Genomic DNA, 19,210 nt, shown 5'->3' on the forward strand with positions numbered 1-19,210 from the left:
GTACCAAAAGAAGATACATAAAAGCTTGGGCCACACCACTCACAGGATGACTCACAGGGAGTTTTCCAGTTCTTAGAATTATAGAGAAGTATTTGTTTTCCTTTTGATTTCTGTCTTATTGGAGCAGCTAGCGCTGCTATCACTTGTATGTGATAAACTACTAAACATACAATATGAATTGTTTATGTGCAATGTTCCCGCAAATAATTTGAGATTGCACATGATGCCATCTTGTTCTCCGAGTGTCTTGGGAGGTTTCCATCATCTATATTTTTTAAGTTCTTATTTAATTCCTGAAGGTAAATGAGTTTTGGGGTCAGGGGTCTCCTCTTGCAGCCATCAGTAATGGCTGTTCACCTCAGGAAAGCATACCGCCAACATTTTATTTTATTTTTTTTTAACTTGAAATAGAATATGGTTTAATACCGTTTTCTGTAAACACTTAAATACATAATGAGCAATTTGAGAATCAAAGATATGAATTCTCATTTAGTAAAATTAAAAATAAATAAATGAAGCAAAAAATAGGTAATTTTGTGGTTCCTATTGGGAATTTCTGTATGACCGATCAGGTATGTAGGGGAATTAGACTTATAGAATCCTAGACTCATAGGATGGTCCGGGTTAAAAAGGATCATAATGATCATCTAGTTTCAATCCCCTGCAATATGCAGGGCCACCAACCACTAGACCACGCTGCCCAGAGCTATATCCAGCCTGGCCTTGAATGCCTCCAGGGATGGGGCATCCACGACTTCCCTGGGCAACCTGTTCCAGTGTGCTACTTCCCTCTGTGTGAAAAACTTTCTCCTAATCTCTGACCTAAACCTCCCCTGTCTTAGTTTAAAATCATTCCCCCTTATCCTATCACTATCCACCCTCATAAACAGCTGTTCCCCCTCCTGTTTAAATGCTCCCTTCAAGTACTGGAAGTCTGCAATGAGGTCTCCCTGGAGCCTTCTCTTCTCTAAGCCCAGTTCTCTTTACCTTTCCTCATAGGAGAGGTGTTCCAGCCCTCTGATCACCTTAGTGGCCCTCCTCTGGACCCACTCCCAGAGCTCCACATCCTTCCTGTATTGGGGGCCCCAGGCCTGGACACAGCACTCCAAGTGGGGCCTCACAAGTACCGAGTAGAGGAGGACAATCACCTCCTTCTGCCTGCTGGCCACCCCTTTTTTAGTGCAGCCCAAAACACAGTTGGCCTTCTGGGCTGCAAACATGCACTGCCGGCTTCTCATCCACCAGGTCCCTCTCTGCAAGGCTGCTTTCAAGGAGGTCTTCCCACGGTTTGTATAAATACCTGGGGTTCCCCTGACCCAAGTGCAGCACCCTGTACTTGGCCTTATTGAACCTCTTTAGGTTTACACGGGCCCACTTCTATAGCCTGTCCAGGTCCCTCTGGATGGCTTCCCATACTTCCAGTGAATTGATGGCACCACTCAGCTTGGTATCATCTGCAAACTTGCTGATGGTGCACTTGATGCCATTATCTATGTCAATGATGAAGATGTTGAAGAGCACTGGTCCCAGGACTGACCCCTGAGGGATACTACTTGTGATCAGCCTCCACCCTGACACAAAATCATTAATCACAAACTTTTGGCTGTATCCAGCCAGCCAACTCCTAATCCATCATACAGTCCATCCTTCAAATCCACACCTCTCCAATTTAGAGAGAAGGATGTGTTGAGGGACCATGTCAAAGGCTTTGCACAAGTCCAGGTGGATGACATCCATCACCCTTCCCCTATCCACTGAAGCTGTCACTCCATCATAGAATGCCATCAGATTAGTCAGGCAAGATCTGCCCTGAGTGAAGCCATGCTGGCTGTTGTGAATCACCTCTTCTTCTCATATGTGCCTTAGCATAGCTTCTAGGATGATCTGCTCCATGATCTTCCCAGGCACAGAGGTGAGACTTTATAGGTTCCTGCCTAACAGGGCTGCCCCTTTATAACTACATACCAGACTAGGCAGCTTTGGATGTTTTTACTATATAAAGATATGTTCACATCAAAGAGTTTGACATTTTTGTAAACTGAATTACTGTTTATTCTTAGAAAAGAAAAAAGAAACAACATATTGTGGCTAGATATGGAAAAAATATTTGGAGTAGACCTTCTTGGAATGAATTAAAGAAAAGAAAAATTGTGTACAAAATGCTTGACAAAGCAGAAAGTATAAAAATATCCCTGAACTCGCACTGGTACAAAAACGCAGGGTTAAAGCTGCTTTTCCAGTTCCTATGTTTGCCAAAAACATATTTGGAGTTCTTTTAAGGTAAACGAACTGAGCTCAGCTAACTGTAAGAACAAAATGTCTGCTTCCTTATATATGAATCCAGTCCTGGAAGTCTGTTGAACAGAAGTTTTTCTAGGCCTAAATCTGACAGACTCCTACAGTGTATAATTACACTTAGCTTGGAAATAATCCCATCCCTGTACAGAAAAGCACATGTTTATATGCTACAGAAAACCACAGAATTTATGAGTGTGTACTGAGGACTTCGAATCAGAGTCCTGATGTTTTTAAATTAGAAAGTTATAAGTGGAAATCTGTTGCAGTTCTAGTGTTAAACAATCTTATAACTTCAGGTAGATGAATCAGAAAACTCCATTGTTTCATGGTATGTGCTGCATCGGTCTGCTCAACACTCTGTATTAAGGGCTGTGACAGGAAATGCCTGAATTCAATTGTTAATTGAAAATATCAGAGGGCAGTAGATTATCTTTGCTTTGCAGATTGTATCATGTTAGAACACTTGTGCCATATGGAAAAAAATTTATTATTTCACTTTAAGTCTAGAGTTGATAAATAGTCAGTTCCTTGACTGCCAGTTCTCATTACCACTCTGGGAGCCAAACTCCCCCTTGGCCTCCTGTTCACGCATACACATGGCATGTACTGTGCCAAGCAGCCAAACAATCAGCAGAGGAGCAGCGTGATTCCTGATGGAGTGTGCCTAAATCCCAGGAGGTGCTCCGTTAAGCAAATGTAACATTTGCACTGCAGTGTTACCGTGAAGTTGTAGGGTAACACAGCACCTGAATATAGAATTGGTACAAAGCCTTGAAGCTACGGTGTCATGTTTGTGAGAATATGGAAATCAAAAGTTTTTTTGTGATCTTTGCTTCCTCCAGGTAAGGCTTGTAGGGTGTGCAGGAGCCTCATCTGTCCAAGGAAATGAAACTCTTTTCAGGCTCTTTTCTACTATCCAGCTCTTAAGTACCCTGTTTGCCTACCTGCCCAGTTAGGGGAAGGTGAATTTTCAGTGAAGATGCCTGTAGTCACAGCAATAAGGTTAACTGAAGCTCCTTTGAGGGATGTGATCTGCATAGGTGCTACACTGCCTCAGCCATACTCAGTGCAGGCAAGGTAGAAGCAGAATCCTGCTGCATTTGCTGTGTGATTCAGTATTTACTTAGAGAAGGAGAGCAAATTACAAAATATGGATGTACGTCTCAGTATGACTACAGATAATGCATCTGGTGCCTGTGGCCTTGCTCTGCATTAGTTAGTTTCTTGTTTTTTTTTTTTATGAGAAAGTGAAAACTCAAAATGCACTCCCTCTTCTTTTTCCTTATGGTCTGCACTTCTAAAACTGTGTGGGAGTAGGACTATCTGACACACCTTTCTCAAATATGATCTGAACACTTACTTCCTCTTAGTAAAAGCAGGATGGAAAGATTTAAATGGAAGGGATTAATGAATCTCATGAAACAATTGTCTATATACAAAAAGTGATTTGCACACTTGTAGTTTGGAGATGATTTAATTAGACACGCATGTTATTAGTAGGTGCTTGCAGTACTCACAGGACTAGTCCAAGGACTAGGGAACCAAAATGAAAAATTTCCATTAAAAATATATTTGCATATCACAAGGTCTTTATAAAAAGCCTATTGACAATTTTCTTGGTGTTTTCTTTTTGTTTGTTTTTTATTAGACTCTGAGATCCATATCTACAAATGCTGAAAATAGGAAGAAAAAAGAAAGTTTTCTTTCCTGAGCAGAATAACTAAGCACAAAGTATATATGAAGTTGTGAAAACATCGGAACAGGGTTGCTTTGCTTATAACTTTGATTTTTTTCTATGTTCTGGTGATCCTAGTAGAACTGAATACATAGTAGATACTGGGGATTTATTTGGAACTCTGTATTGCCATCTGTCAGATCTTATCTGGCTAGTTATTAATTACATTTTCTAGTAGTGTGTTATCAGTACTAGGAAGCTCAAAATTCTTTTCTTAAGATGGTGTTTCTGGTAATCTTATTACTCTTCCAGCACCCTGTTGGACTTAGCTGTATGTAAAAATGCAATGAAACATGAGCACTATATTCTATGATATGCCCGTTAAGTTGATTTTGTCAGAAAGCACATCTATTTTTGTATTAGGTGGGGCAAGTGTGCTCCTTTTATGAACATAATAAATATAAAAGCACAGACAAAACATCAATGACTGTGAAAGGAATTTTACATGGATTTAAGAGTTGTCATCATTGGTTACCTCAGTGTGACTGGCAACATCAGCACAATTTAATAATACTGAATGAAGAGAAGTTTACACTTCAAGCAGAATTGAAAAGCAACCTAGGTAATTGTAGGTGTACTGTTTTACTGTGAACTTTACATAGGACCTAGAAGAAGTGTACTGTACTTCATGGAAGTTAGAGAGATGGCCTCTGTATAGAGAAAAGAGGCTCCTTATGAGAAATCTGGCTGCGTGGAAATGATCTGTTGTTCTGTAAGCATTGTGAAGAAAGAGTGTAAGGACTTCAGTTATGGAGGGGCTGAGAGATTAGGCACAAGGGTGGGAATGTTCACAGTCAAAAGCCCTACACAACTGTGAGAAGGCAGAAGGTAATGGCAGCATGCGGTAATACAAAGAAGAGAAGTTGGAAAGAATAATGTGAAGTCTGAAGCATTTTCCCCGAGACTATGTTCATTTGAAGTGCAAATTACACAGCAGCTCATATGATTCTAGACCGCTGCCTAACAAGCATAGATTATTCTATCATGAGGAACAGGCTTGTTTAGTAGTCAGTCCTAGAGAGCTCTGAAACATTTAGTCCTACTGAAGTTGCTTCAGAATGAAGTCCTTGCTTTAGGACACTTGCAGTTGTTCTGTAAAGGGGAAGAGAGACTAAGCTAGCCCTACATCATAAGTGGCTTACTGTGGTGTGGATGACATGCATATTGAATTAGTGGCTTTGATTATTTGATGGGGAAAACACCTCCAGTCTGAGAAGCAGTAATGTCTGTCAAAGGATATTCAGCAGAATTGTAGGAAGGAAACTAGCCTTGCTTCTCAAGGCCTTAGCAAAGAATAAAAAACAAAACAAACAAATAAAAAAAAAATTAAAAAAAAAAAGAAAGAAAGAAAAAGAAAGAAAGAAAGCCACATGATAACAGTGTTGCACAAATTCTGAGCCAGATAGTTTTTGTCAGAAGAGCCTACCGAAGATGACTGGTTCTCCTCTCTCTGGCCTATATTAGAATGGCAAGGTGCAGTCACAGTGCTATTCCCCAGGGGCTGCCTTTTAATGTTGGGGTATTGAGGTCCTGATCCTTGCATTGACAGCTGGTGGGGGGAAGGGTCTGGATAGTTGGTGAGTTTAGTGTTGTTGCTTGAGGGTTTTTTGCTACTTAAATTGAAAATAAATAAATAAATAGTCACCATCAAAAGTGAACCAAGATTCTTTAATTACAAGTGTCCAGTGAAAATATGTAGTGAAAAGCTGGCTGTAATAGCTGCTATAGCCCTGGCCATTTGCCTTTGTATTGTTATTTGTGCTGTGAGCTGTTAATGTGATGTGGTAGTTTTGACTGCTAATAAATTAGCTATAGCTGTTGAACACGAGTCTCAAAAGCTATTAGTCAATGTGTGAGCATGGCTAATGTATTTAAGTACCTTATGGAGGAGAATAGAAATTTGCCCGAGGTTGCTTTAGTTTGATGTCTGTGTATGGCCTTTCTGTCAGATAGTTTGGAATGCTGAAAATCCTACGACAGTTGGCCAGGTAGGTTTATATATTTTGATCTCTTTTCAGTCATGATTTTCATGCCATCACTCTAGGAACTTCTGTTTGCTGCTTCAAAAACAGCTGTAAAAAATCACCACCTTACAGTAGACTTAAGTTTGTGCCAAAAATGAGCTTGCACATGCTAAGATTTGTGTCAGTATACTATAAACAGATGCTGGTGCAGCTTCTTATAAATGGATCTTGGCAGTTGTATTCTAAAGCTAAGCTACAGAAAATGCAGTTCCCCCTCATCTCTACAACATTCACTTTCAGTCACCTGATTACATGCAATGCAGTAGTTTTAGATGCACTCAAGGGGGTGTCTAAAATCCATTTATGTTCCCAAGCTTGTTTATTACTGACTGCCATTTTCTTGGTGAGATCATAAAGATCATTCAATGTTCCTTCCTCCTCTCACACAGTCTTTGCTTTCTATTAATTAAAAAAGGAGCTGATTACAGTATTTTTTAACACCGCGGTGTTTTCCCTGCATGGACTAACGCTATTAAAACCCACAGCTCTGGAAGGACAGTCAGTCTGTTCAGAAGGACAGTCTTCCTGTGTGTCCTAACTCTTACATGCATTCTGCCCTATGTGCTTAAAATATTCTGCAGGCCCAACCTGCCACAATTATTAGTACATTTAATTGCTAATCTCCCTAAACAAAATGATTTTAAAAGAGTACTCAGACGGTATCAATTTTGTTCACTAATGGCTGGTGAATCAAATAATTTCTAGAAGTATTTCTGTGTGTGAAGATAAAAACTTCTGCTATAAATATGAAGCTGTGTGTGGTCTATCACTGAAAATTGCAAACGTGCAAATCTATGAAATCACAGCAGGGAAAGCAAATAAGAATTACCAGAACGGAGGTACAGATAGCCAAAAGTTATGAGACCATAAAATCAGAATTGTCTGACTTTCTTAGGAGAATAAATATGGTAGGATTAAAAGGTAATTATGTGAGCTTGCTAAAAACAGATGTGTGGTCTGGAACTTCATTGTACTTTTACTCCTTTTCTCCACTGCTATGTCCTCTGTATTCCTTCTACATAACATTCACTTTGTTTTCATTTTTTTCATTCTTCATCAAATTCTCTTACATTTCCCTGCTTGCTAATTAACCAGCTTGTTTGAGGATTTGTCTGTTTAGCATTGTGCACATTTATATTACTGTCAAATCAGCATCTCTCTTCACAGTCATCAGATAAGCCAGGTGTCTTGCTCCATCTGGGTATCCAAATAATGTGCCACTTCTGCTCCACCTTCATTTCATCCCTGGTGCAGGAAACTTTTTGAGACCAATTCCTTCAGTGTCTGGGGAGATCTCTCCCCTTCTGCAGCTACTTCCCCCAGTCTGATGGCCTCAGTGAGCTTTCAGTTGCATTTGGTACAACTGCCAAGGTGTCTCATGACGAGTAAAAAAAACAGCTGCACTTAGTCACAAAGAATGTTTATTTTTGAATAAAGAGCTGAACTTACAGTAGTGACCTGGCTTTTGGAAGAAAAAGTATATAAAATTTCTGAAAGTTCAATACAATTTCTGGCAAGCATTTTCTCCTCTTCTTCTGTAGAATATTTTGCTTCATATATACGATAAAATGACAGGTTCTGTCAAAGGTCACAGAAATTCCTTGTTCTGACTTTGATAAAGGAGTCCAGGTACACTAAAATAATGTGGATAATTTTCTTTGAGATCCTTTGTGGATAGTTTGCTTAGCAGAAGCCTTAGCAGTCTAAAGTAATACAGAGAGGATTTTGTTAGTGTACGCACCACATTGTCCCTTGTGACTACTGAAAGTTAGCTCTTGTTACAGAATTACCTCTTTTTTTCCTCTGGGAAGAATTTTCCAGGCTCTTCTTGTACACCTATTTAAAAGTCTCTTTAAAAGCAAAACAGAGAAAATGTCTCTCATAAAGCTACTGCCAACCTGCCTCTGGTGTTAAATACTTCCCGCATCTGCCTAAAAACAGTGACAGGAGCTGTAAGGATGAACCAAATAAGCATTTGGGGTAGCACTGCTCAGCTAGAGACACTCTGTGACTGTGCTGACCTCTACACGACACGGTAACTCTGCATCCAGTGGAAGTTCAAAACAATGCGTGCCTGTCCAGCTACACCCATATTTGTTTCCTGCTGTCATACTTCAAGGAAATCTGCTTCTTGAACAGTGACAACTGTAGTGTCAGAAAACAGCTCAGTTATCAGCATTAATGCCCGTCCTCTCTCTGGATAAATCATACAAGTAAAACTGTGTGAAACAAAATAGTTGCTAAACAGTCAGCCAAGAGGTGTTTGAAGGTGGCTGTTCACTACAACTTGGCTTTTTATTCTCCTACACTAATGTTTTGGCAAACAAATCAAATGGTTCGATAACCTTGCCATGATGGGGATGTATTACAAACTCAGTCCTGTGATGCTTGACTTTTTACAAGAAAAGGTAGGACTGCTTTTAAATTACTTTGTTTCCTGTTTCTTAGTGTCCTCCAGCTTCATAAAAGATGCAAGAGTTTCTGGGAAAAAACAGAGAAACAGTGTTCTGATATAGCTTATCAGCTCATGTAGTATGTAAGTTTTGTCAGATAAGAAATTGAGATCAGTGGGACAGGAGAATGTTCATCTTCCCATGCCTTGGAACAAACCTTGACAAAAGTTCTGTTTATTTGCATATAGTCCTGGTTATGTCTCTAAAACAATATCTTTATGAATGAAATCCTCTACACCAGAAACAGGTTTCTAGTTATTCTGGTAATACCTAGCTCTTTAAAAGAGTGAATCTGTGTTCTAAAACTTAGAGGTGAAGAAGTTCTTTAAACAAGTGGCAACAATCCAGTTTTCAGACCACAGTAGTTCACTGAGAAGAGAAATGCAGGAATCTTGCTTGTTTCAAGTACCTATTTTTACAACTGCATTCAGTGCATTCAGTTCAAAAGTTACTCTTTTATAATTCCTTAATTGCAGAATTCTATTTTTGGTGGGGGAAAAGGAGGGATATGTAACATTGTTTTGAGATAGCACAAACAAAAATGCGTCATCTTTGAAGCAGGCTGTGTTCATGTTGCAAAGTCAGGAAGTTGTTACACATACTTGCCATTATGGAAATAGCACCACTGGGAGAAGATTAAGCTAGTCTAAACAATGCACGTAAAGTCCTTTCTAAATTTATTTTTGATAAACCTAATTTGTAAAATATCTGAAAATAACAAAACCCAAAAATTATTTTAGAGCCACTGAACAGCCTCTGCATCTGCTTCAATGCTTCCACAGGCAAATGTGGCATTCAGACACATCCTGCATCTACTTTCTGTACACAACATTAGAACTTCTGTCGTTTTGTCATCTTCTGTTTACTATATGGCAATACATACATATACAATGTATGTTGTCTTCCATTTAATGTAGACAGGCTATTACAAAGTGTGGTTTACATGAACTGTAGCAGCGCAGTTTGCTGGGTATTCAAAGATGACTTGTGTAGAAGGAGTTTGTATTCACATAGGCTCTTGAGGCTTAAATTAGAGAATGAGAAAACCCATGTTATGTTTTTTGTCATAAGTAGTGAGAAAAGTTCTGTAACATGCCATTTCTGTTTACACACAAGGCTTTTTCATCTGAAACGTTTTAGGAGTAAATGTGCATAAGGGGTTGGATCGGAAGCTAATGTGTAAAAGGGTACCACTGACCTCAGTTGAACTGCACTGGCTTATAACAACTGAGGAAATAGCAGGAAGTATTTGCATTCTTCACTGTTTCTGAGAGTGGAAGTTAGTGGACAAACAGACAAAATTATGGTAAGCTGAAAGAAAATAGTTCATTTGTAAGACTTTCTTATTACTAATATTATTCAAATAGGCTTTTTGTTAATACTAATAGGCTTTTTGTTAATACTAATAGGCTTTTGTTAATACTAAGGACTCCCTTTTCACTCAGCTCATTTAGGTACTGATTGAGTAACACATAAATGAAGTTGATTTTTTGCAAAACTTCTGAGGACATCAAGTTTAAGCACTATTTCCTTTTATTTTTAGCAGAAAACAGAGGCCTTTGGTATTAACGCTAGGTGCAGAGTTTCTCCTTGGAGTAATTTAGCATGCAGCACATAGTTCTCTATGCTCATGGAAGTGAAGAGTTGTTACACATGGCTGGCCAGCTTTTGTCCAAGTACAGATATTTAGGAGAGATTTTCCTAATAATCACTAGAAACAGGGTAAGTAATAGCTGCCTTACTTCTACAGACACTGAATTGTGATGGAGGATATGACCAAGGTACATATTTTTGTCTTTCTTGCTTCTTACTCTGTATTTGTCAGCCAGCACTGAGGCTGTGAGTGATAGCAGGATGATCAGTATCAAATTAGAATGCCAAGGACAGGAGCAGATACCTGTTCTTCTAAAGCTGTAGTTCTGGTTCAAGTTTCAAAAGCATTTGCTGGTTCATTTATAGCAAATTCAGTGATTTTTGGATGCCACAGCTCTGGTTAATAATTCATTGCTGATAAATTGATAAAGCCTTATCTTCCATTCTTCTTCTTGTTCATGCTGATGTCACTCAGCTGAAGTCAGTATGGAGCAATCCAGCATTAGAACATAGGTCCAAGCTTGTAGCTTGCTTTAGATATCCACAGAGAGCTTAACCATATCTACTACTGCATCTTAAATGCAGCATTTGAAAATTGTGGACTTTGTTATTGCAAGAATGATTGTGTTATTGCGGGCCTGCCTGGCAAGGGGTTAGAGATTCATGATCCTTGAAGTCCCTTCCAGCCTGGGCCATTCCAAGATTCTGTAAATCAAAACATCTTGAACTGGCACTAAATAAATACTAGCATAAGGATAGGACAGTATTTGTTTTCATAAAGACTGTTTTTCACTAAAACAATTTCACCCTGGCACTGGAGTACTGGGGAGCAGCTCAGTGAGCTGGAGCTTCTAGAGCACCCTGTGTGCCTTGCTGTCAAAATGCACGAGTTTTCTCATAGGTGAGCTGAAAAAAGGTGTCAGGCTACAGAGGCTTGTTTGAAAAAACTGATTTTCATACATTATGGAATGAAAGCAACTGAAAAGGTCCAGCCTACAGATGTGTTGTACAGTTGGCAATTAAGATTCCATTATCTGTTGACTGTTTGTGCTGTGCAACTCTAAAATTCAAGCTACTATTTTGTTGGGATTTGTTTCAGTTTTTTGATGTGTTTTTTTTTCATGTGAAGAGTTATGGCTCAGTTTAGACAACAAAACTGATTAAAAGCAACTAAAATTCATGCACAACTAGAAATCATTTTTAACCTGGAAAAAGTACAAAGTGAACTTATCTTTCTGAGCCTAATTTGCTGAAAGTTTGATTTGTTTCCAGTTAATTTTCCATTTTTCAAGCTATTTGAAACAGCTCTTCAAAGGAAAAACTGCTCTAAGTTGTAGACTGATGTATTAACAAAAAACTGTGTAATGTTATCTACCATATTGATAATTTCTTTATCTGAACATTTTTAAACAAGTGTGCTATTATGGATGTATGTGCAGGCTCACATGAAGTACCTGTTAAATTCTACCTCCTTGTGACTCGGTTGTGAGTTGGTGTACAGCTCAAATCAGTGATGCTCTATGTAGCAGCAGAATATTATGAGGAAGTATCAGAGGCCTTTGAAACAACACATTGCAATGTGCTGTAGGGTAGGTGATTGTAGTTATAAAACTATAATTAAGTGTGTGGGAACTGAGAACATCTGCTACAGGAATGGCACTTATTGTTGCCAATTTAAAAAAAAAAAAAAAGTATGAAAAAGTTACATACAACAGATTAATATGTGGATTTAACTTTAATAATTAAGTAAACCAGAGAGTAGTTCATAAAGGAAAATATTCTGTGACGCTCCCTTACTCCCTTACATTATCCATCCTCTGTTATTCACACTGCACTCGATTAGGTTGAATAGCTGGTACTATAGCAAGGCATGTAACTGATCTATGAGATTTTCTGTAACAGATACAATCCCATGTGCTAGCACTCCATGAATTAGTTGAGTGATGCTTACAATGCAGAACAATGAAGCTCTGAATAGCACTTGTGGCAGGGTTAGAGTAACTGCTACTACTGCAGGTACATCTGATAACCTTGAAGTCACATTACATTGAAGGCAAGTACTAAACCCGCTAAGAGTCAATGGAAGATTCCTGTTAGCTTCAGTACTCCTGGGGATGTACCCCTGGCAGAGTTTCACTAGTTTGTTTAGAAAGCAAAACAAGCTACATTGTCATGATACTGCTGAAAGAAACCTTGTCTTAAGACTTAAAATTATTCAGTTTGTTTGAAACTGCATTATTAAACTATATAAACTGATTGGCATAGATTGATAGCACCAATTATTAATGAACTCATTCAGCATGTCCTGGTTTGAGTTGTTGGCAAGAGGTAGGAGATGTAGTTGTACAATGTAATTATTTTGTTCGCTTTAAGAATTCTGATGACCTACATTTTAGGAAGGTTAGGATCTCAGTGGCCAGAACACAGATGTAAACTCTAACCTAGCCTCATTAGGAATGTGACCTCCACCTGCTTTTTCAAAAATTGCATGTGTTTGAAAAATCTGCTTGCAGATGCTGAGTAGAGATTTAGCAGAGTCAGAATATCTGGAGACCCGTCCTCATTGCACACGAACAGAAAATTGGACTTGAGTATTGAATGCTTCTGTGTGTAATTCATGTAATTGCTATTGCAGAGAACACTAGATCTAGCTTGAAACTACAGTGACAGTGTTTGCTATTCTTTCAGACCCCCTATAGATTGGTTTTGAAGGGGAAAAGGCTGCTTGGCTTGAAAACTGAGGGAATAAGAGCACTGGACTGTGACAAATAGCCTGTGGCAGGGGAAGCGGGAGTTGTGTTTGAAGGGCAGTTACAGGAACACTGGCATTTAAGCAAGTCCAGCAGACAAAGGTAAGACTGTCTAGAAAGGAATCTGGGACTGAGAATTTAAGCTGAAAGCTTACTGCAGTTGCCTAACTTAATTAGCAATTAGTGTTTATAGAAAAGAGGTTCAGGTGTCTATGCAGGTCCACCTTTTCCATCTTTTAGGAGGAAAAAATATCTAAATGATGGCATGAGAAACACTTATTCTGCTGTTATAAAGGCTGAGAGTAGGAGATGCTGGATACTCATCCAGAGCACAAGCTGAATCTTCTCATGGGATGCAATAATAGGAAGGAATGGAAGTACCCTGTTGTAGAGCCCTATGATCCTTCTCTCTCTTGCTGACCAGTATGTGTGATAACAGAGATGAATGAGACAAAATACAAGTTCTAGTTTGTGTCCTTGCCCACACGGTTCCTGAGGTATTGGTATTGTGCATTACCACAGGAAGCTCCCAGCTGTGTACAGATGACAGCATTTACTACGCTCTGTGGCCATGCTTTACAGTGCTGTGCAGGCACTCAGTCCTCCTCCCCAGTGATTCCAAACTTTGTTTCTCAGATACTGCATGCCTCGCACAAGTGTCAGGCTGGATCTGGGGCAGTTTGATTAGCACTATCCATATTGAAAGTATTCTGATAAAATGGACCCACATTTTCTTTAATTCAGTCACCCAGAGTTACTAAATTTATTTCCAGTCTGTTATTTCATTAAGAGTCTGGTAGCTTTCTGAGCTAAAAGTAATGTGGTGAAATGCATAGCTGTTCCAGTGATCGATGTTTAATATAAGCTTTGAAGAAAATTAAGTTATAAATGAGGTTCAGGGCTACATGCTGGGCTTACCATTAGGTTCACTACTGCATAGCTCCTAACATAATTATTTCTATACACAGGCAAATTAATTGAGTTTAAAGTAATCAAAATTGTATGTTACATCATTATAGTTCTTAAACAGCTTTTTAATCATTATATTTGTAGACCGCATGCAAAAATAGAGGAATGTGGGTGTATGTGTGTATGTATACACATGTTCTCCTCTCATTGGAAAAAAATGGAGGATTATGCCAGGTTAGAGACAAGTATATTCATTTCACAGAATGTGTGTGGTCAGTGTATTTAGTCTTCTTTGAGACTCCGAGGATTCCGTTTAAATGTTCTTGAGTTAACATCTGTATGACATGACTCATAGGATCATTTATTATTCAGCCTATTGTTGTAATACAGACAGAACTGAGAAGAGGCAACCTTGTGCTGATAAGGAATCATCTTGTCTCTGACCTTGACTGTCTGGAATGCTGAACCAAAACACTGAGCGGTTTTTTCTCATTTAAGATCTGTAAGAATAGCAAGAGTGAGTGTCGCACAATAATGTTTTATCCCCACACTGGAAAATCAAATATCAGAGTAGTACATTCATATAAGGTATATATAAAAGCATGAACTGAGCAATGGGTAGCAAAATGGTATTATTAATATCAAAATATTTAACCAAATAATTTAGCATTTTACCATGTAAAAACATATTATCTGTAATTCGTGTGGGGAACTGAGAGGGAAGTTTATTTAATTAATAAAGTTAAACTTGATAAATGTAAATTCAACTCTTATAGAAATGAATGTTACTTGCAGAAAGTAAATATAATATCTATAAAGTAGAATAGGTAACAATTGTTTGGTTTTATGGATAACAATTTGTAAAGTAGGTAGGAACTATATACTGTATAGATAGTTATGCTTAGATAAACTCTCATCTGGAAAATCATAACAGTAATAATCTTGGGAAAAAATATTTTCAAAATTCTGTTTATGCTACGGTTTTATTCTGGTAATGTCAGAACAGTTTTGTGGTTGTAGAATTTTTGAATTGATTTCATAATCCTCTAATGCCTTCTCTTATCAAGTGGTTGCTCTTAGCAGCTACTATTTGCCCAGTGATCAGAGGGATGGGCAGGTATAGGTAACAAAAATTTTGATTTTTCCTTTGAGTTTGACTGAACATTTAGGAAAATCTCTTAAAAAAATTAAAAAAATAGAAAGAAAGAAAGAAAAAAAGTAAGAAAGAAAGAAAAAAAAAATAAATGAGGGAATTAATGTTGATTGGTACATCTACCCATTGGGGAAAGGCTGCATATTAGCAGAGACTAGGATCTCATCCTGGTGTGTCTGTGGAATCAGTCCCTGAAGTTACAAACAAAGGGAAGAGAAAGCTATGCTCATAAAGGTAAAATGTTATTTTGAAAGTCAGTAGCAGAACCAGGTATAGAAACCAAATGCTAGTGCTCTATTATAGAAGATAGCCTGCTATGCCATATGGCACCTGCCCTAAAAGACCATGTAAGACTGCTAGACAAAATGGTTCAGTTCTGTCCTTGAAATGTCATTGAAAACTTAAATTGATAGAAAAAATGACTGCAATTTATAGAAATGAAAATATACATGCCCACTACTGACTTTTCTTCTTTGGTATACAAGTAGTTTTAATTGGTATGTGAAACCATGTCTATTTGAGAAAGACTGTAAGTTTAATAATTCAGCCATTACATAAATCCCCTTCCATAAACAGATCTTAATTTACAGTAAATGGGAACATAAACTTCCTTTGTTTTCTTGTTCTTTTTGTTTAGTGGGTCTGGACAGTTCTGTGATGATGGGACCTTTTCCCATGAGCGGTTTTCAGCAACAGCTTTTGATAACCATCAGTCAAGTGGCTTCTAGACTCCCACTGTATGGGCAGATTCCATTTCCTTTTCAAAGCTTGGTTTGTCTTTTTTTTCCAAGGTAGTCAGGTTTTACAAGTTACCTCACTGAGTCCTGCTTTGTGGTCTAAACCTGCTGTTACCCCTGAATTCTTCTAGAATGCCAGAGTAGTCTACTTCTGGAATTAAAATTGCCAGACAACTGACTCAGTAGTGAAAATCTCTCACTAATATATTTGAATGAATTGGATTGGCAATCTAATACAAATTTATGGTGAAATTACATTAGAGGCATGTGGAGAAGATGCACTATGTAATTTCTTTATGTTCTTAAGTGTATTTCACGTTACTTTGCAGATTCACACTTGCATTTTAGTCTTGTCAGCTCCTCAGGGATCAGACAACATCTGTCAGGTTCCTTTTGTGCATACTTGTTCCCTTTCTTGGCCGTTTCTGTCAAATACTGTAGTTTTTTCTCTAAAAAATACTTCTTTTCATTCCTAGTTTTTGTACTGCTAGTATTAGCAGTTCATAATGATGTGAGTTTAACTGTGCTACTAATTATAACTGTTAGTAGTTCTTTCTCTGATTATTTATCCTAGGAAAAAATTGTGGCTTTTTGTTTTATTGAAGCATGTTGGGCTTCATTAGGTATCAAAACAGTCAAAGTGCAGCAAGTATACTAGTGTTGTAAACAACAGAATCACAGACTATCACAAACTGGAGGGGACCCACAATGATCACTGAAGTCCAACTCCTGACTCTTCACAGGACCAAATTCTGCATCTGAGGGCATTTCCCAAATACTTGTTGAATTCCAGCATCTTGATGTTGTGACCACTGCCCTGGGCAGCCTATTCCACACCCATCACCCTCTGGTGAAGAACCTTTCCCTAATATCCAACCTGGCCCTCCTCTAACCCCCATGCCATTCTCTCAGGCTCTGTCACTGTCACAGAGAGCAGAGCTCAGCACTGCCCCTCCACTCACTATGAGAAGCTGTAGGCTGCCATGAGGCCTCCCCTCAGTCTCCTCTTCTCTGGGCTGAGCAAACCAAGGAACCTCAGCTGCTCCTATACATCTTGCCTTGTAGACCCTTCACCATCTTCACAGTCCTCCTTAGGATGTTCTCTAATAATTTTATGTCCTTCCTGTATTGTGGCACCTGAATTGCACACAGAGCTCAAGATGAAGTCACACCAGCATATCATCACTTCCCTCGACTGTCTAACAGTGATGCTGAAACAATAGAATGTGCGTTGTTTTATGTGTATTGTATAGAGTAGGAGGGTGAAGCCATTTGCAATGAAAAATGATGATTGTGTATCCTGGAAAACTGCAAAATATAGTATCAGAAAAACATGCAAACAAAGGGTTGCAAAGCTTATCTGTTCTTCATGTCTCACATGCAAGTTTACTGTGTTTTGTGAGCACATAGTCTTGCTTCTACTAAGTATCGTTTGTGAAACCAGTTAAGTCTCTGATGGGACCACAGTTATAATGGGTGCTAAGATTCTTCAGAAACAGCGAAATATGTGAGAGTTAACGAGACAAACAGCCTGATGTAAGGCACTTGTTATAGCACATAGGGAAGATCAAAGTTTACGGCATTTGAGTTACTTTGAAGCATTTAATGCTGAGTCATTTAGTGTGAATATTAACAGAAGCTGAAAGGAGTTACTATCCAAAAAGGCAGCTGTGACTCTGGATGAGTCTTACTTGTTTGTGTTTAAGCTCATTGCCACTTAACTGTTGCCTGATCTTTCTGCAATTAGTTTGATGTATGTCTGTATGCAGATTGAAAGGCTACCAGTAGTTCACTGAGCAGCAGAACTGGAGAAATCTGGTGTCTTTTCAGATAAACAGTGAATAAACTTGTTCCCGTTTTTCTTCTTAGCTAAAGTATTCTGATTAAAATTTCACATTTTATGGCTCTTTGGCTCACATCAGTGTGATCTCCTCCTTTGTAGTTTTTGAACACTGATTTCTAACAAGTTGTACTTTTCCTTGTTTGATCTGTAGCAAAGGTTATAAGGTATGTGCAACTATCCATATACAGCTTGTAATTTTTCTTCCTGGTATGATCTAGGATAGATCACCGATTTGGCTTCAATAACATCTATATTCTTTGTGAGAACTGCTCACAGAACAATAAACTGTCAGTTTTGTTTAGGACTCTGGCTGTCTGCCAGACTTAAACAAAATTGGCTGAAAGTTTTAAGTACTTAAGGGTAAAGCATTTGCCTATGCGATCCCAATGAACTTACATATCTTAGTAAATAAGAAGGATGAAAACATTCCAGTGAATCTCATTTTAGTTAATTTCATCAGTTGTATAGATTTTGGTTTCTTGTATTTATGAGCATGTTAATAAGTCTGGAACTGAATTCTGTTGCTACAGCATAATTGTTAAGAATACATTACAGAATCTTACAGCACTCCATAAATTGGTCCAACTCTGTTAAACAGATCTAAAACTACATCTATTTCAGGGAAGCATTTTTCTAAAATTGAAAAAAATAGGATTCTTGCTCTCATGAATGAACACTATTTTCATTGATTCCAATGGGAGGGGTGTTGACATAAAAAAAAGATCTTATTGGAAGGAATGATATTTAAGTGGGGATTTGTGTGTGTAAAAATGCATTGTGTATCATGCTGTATAAACATGGAAATTTTGATTAATGATACTTTCAAGTGACCTGTAATTAGCAAGTTTTACTTTCATCATTCCTTTTCAAGATTCTGCAAATGTTTGTCATGTATTTGTTAGTTCCTGAAGGCCAGTGAATCCATATTTAACTATCACATGATGGATTTTAAATAGGAACATACTTCTAATGATTCTTGGAATTTGTGTGTTGAGAAAGATGGAGAATTAGTTGCATAAGGCCTGCTTTATTTGGATCTTCTGGGAAATAAAAATTTGAATTAATGGAATTTTGACTATTTGTTAAGTAATATATTTAGTAAAATAAGTTACTTAACTGTGGTGAAATGATTGACATGTCAGAATCAGACCCTCTTCTGTCAAAACTTTCCATGTTTCCAAAAACTGATCTAGAAAGCTTGAATATCGTTAGAAAAATGTAATAGAAAATGTGCATGCTTATATTCTAATTACTTCTAACTTGATAGCAATTTAAAATGGAGCTGTGATTTCTTCCCTTCGATTTATGTAACTACAAAAATTGCTGTAAGAAACTTTTAGATTAGAAACCTGTCGATTTTCTCTATAGTTTCATTTCTTTCTCTCTGTCATCAAATATTTACTTAATTTTCTTCCTGCTTTATGAAGAAACATGGAAGGGCACCATACCACTTCCTTATCTTGCATTTACAACATTCTCAGAGAGAAAAATTACAATGAGAAAAAAACCAAATGCCTGGAAAATGCTGTGCTATCAAATTTATTCTCTTTTCTTCAGAAAGTCACCTTTTCTTCATACACTTGTCAAATTCAGGCCCTTGGTTTTGACCATAGTAGTCTTGACACACGCTTCAGACCTTAATGGATTCCATAAGTAGAAACCACCTTCTGATTTTCAACTTGGGTTTAAGACTAATAGTTCATATCAATTCCTGT

The 19,210-nt window shown here is 38.0% G+C and overlaps 1 protein-coding gene across 34 annotated transcripts in view; it reads left to right on the forward strand.

Annotated features, from left to right (window-relative positions):
• SORBS2 (sorbin and SH3 domain containing 2) overlaps nt 1–19,210 on the forward strand; it is a 137,339-nt gene that overhangs the window by 39,839 nt on the left and 78,290 nt on the right. For 2 of the 34 annotated variants that reach the window (XM_072335961.1, XM_072335968.1), the window contains exon 1: nt 12,816–12,955. The exons of the other annotated variants lie outside the window; for them this stretch is intronic. The gene's annotated coding sequence lies outside the window, so the exon portion shown is untranslated. Of the gene's footprint in view, nt 1–12,815; nt 12,956–19,210 lie in introns of those variants that run through there. 34 annotated transcript variants of the gene reach the window in all.

Source organism: Excalfactoria chinensis, chromosome 4 (assembly GCF_039878825.1).
Source record: "Excalfactoria chinensis isolate bCotChi1 chromosome 4, bCotChi1.hap2, whole genome shotgun sequence".
Classification (NCBI taxonomy): Eukaryota; Metazoa; Chordata; class Aves; order Galliformes; family Phasianidae; genus Excalfactoria; species Excalfactoria chinensis.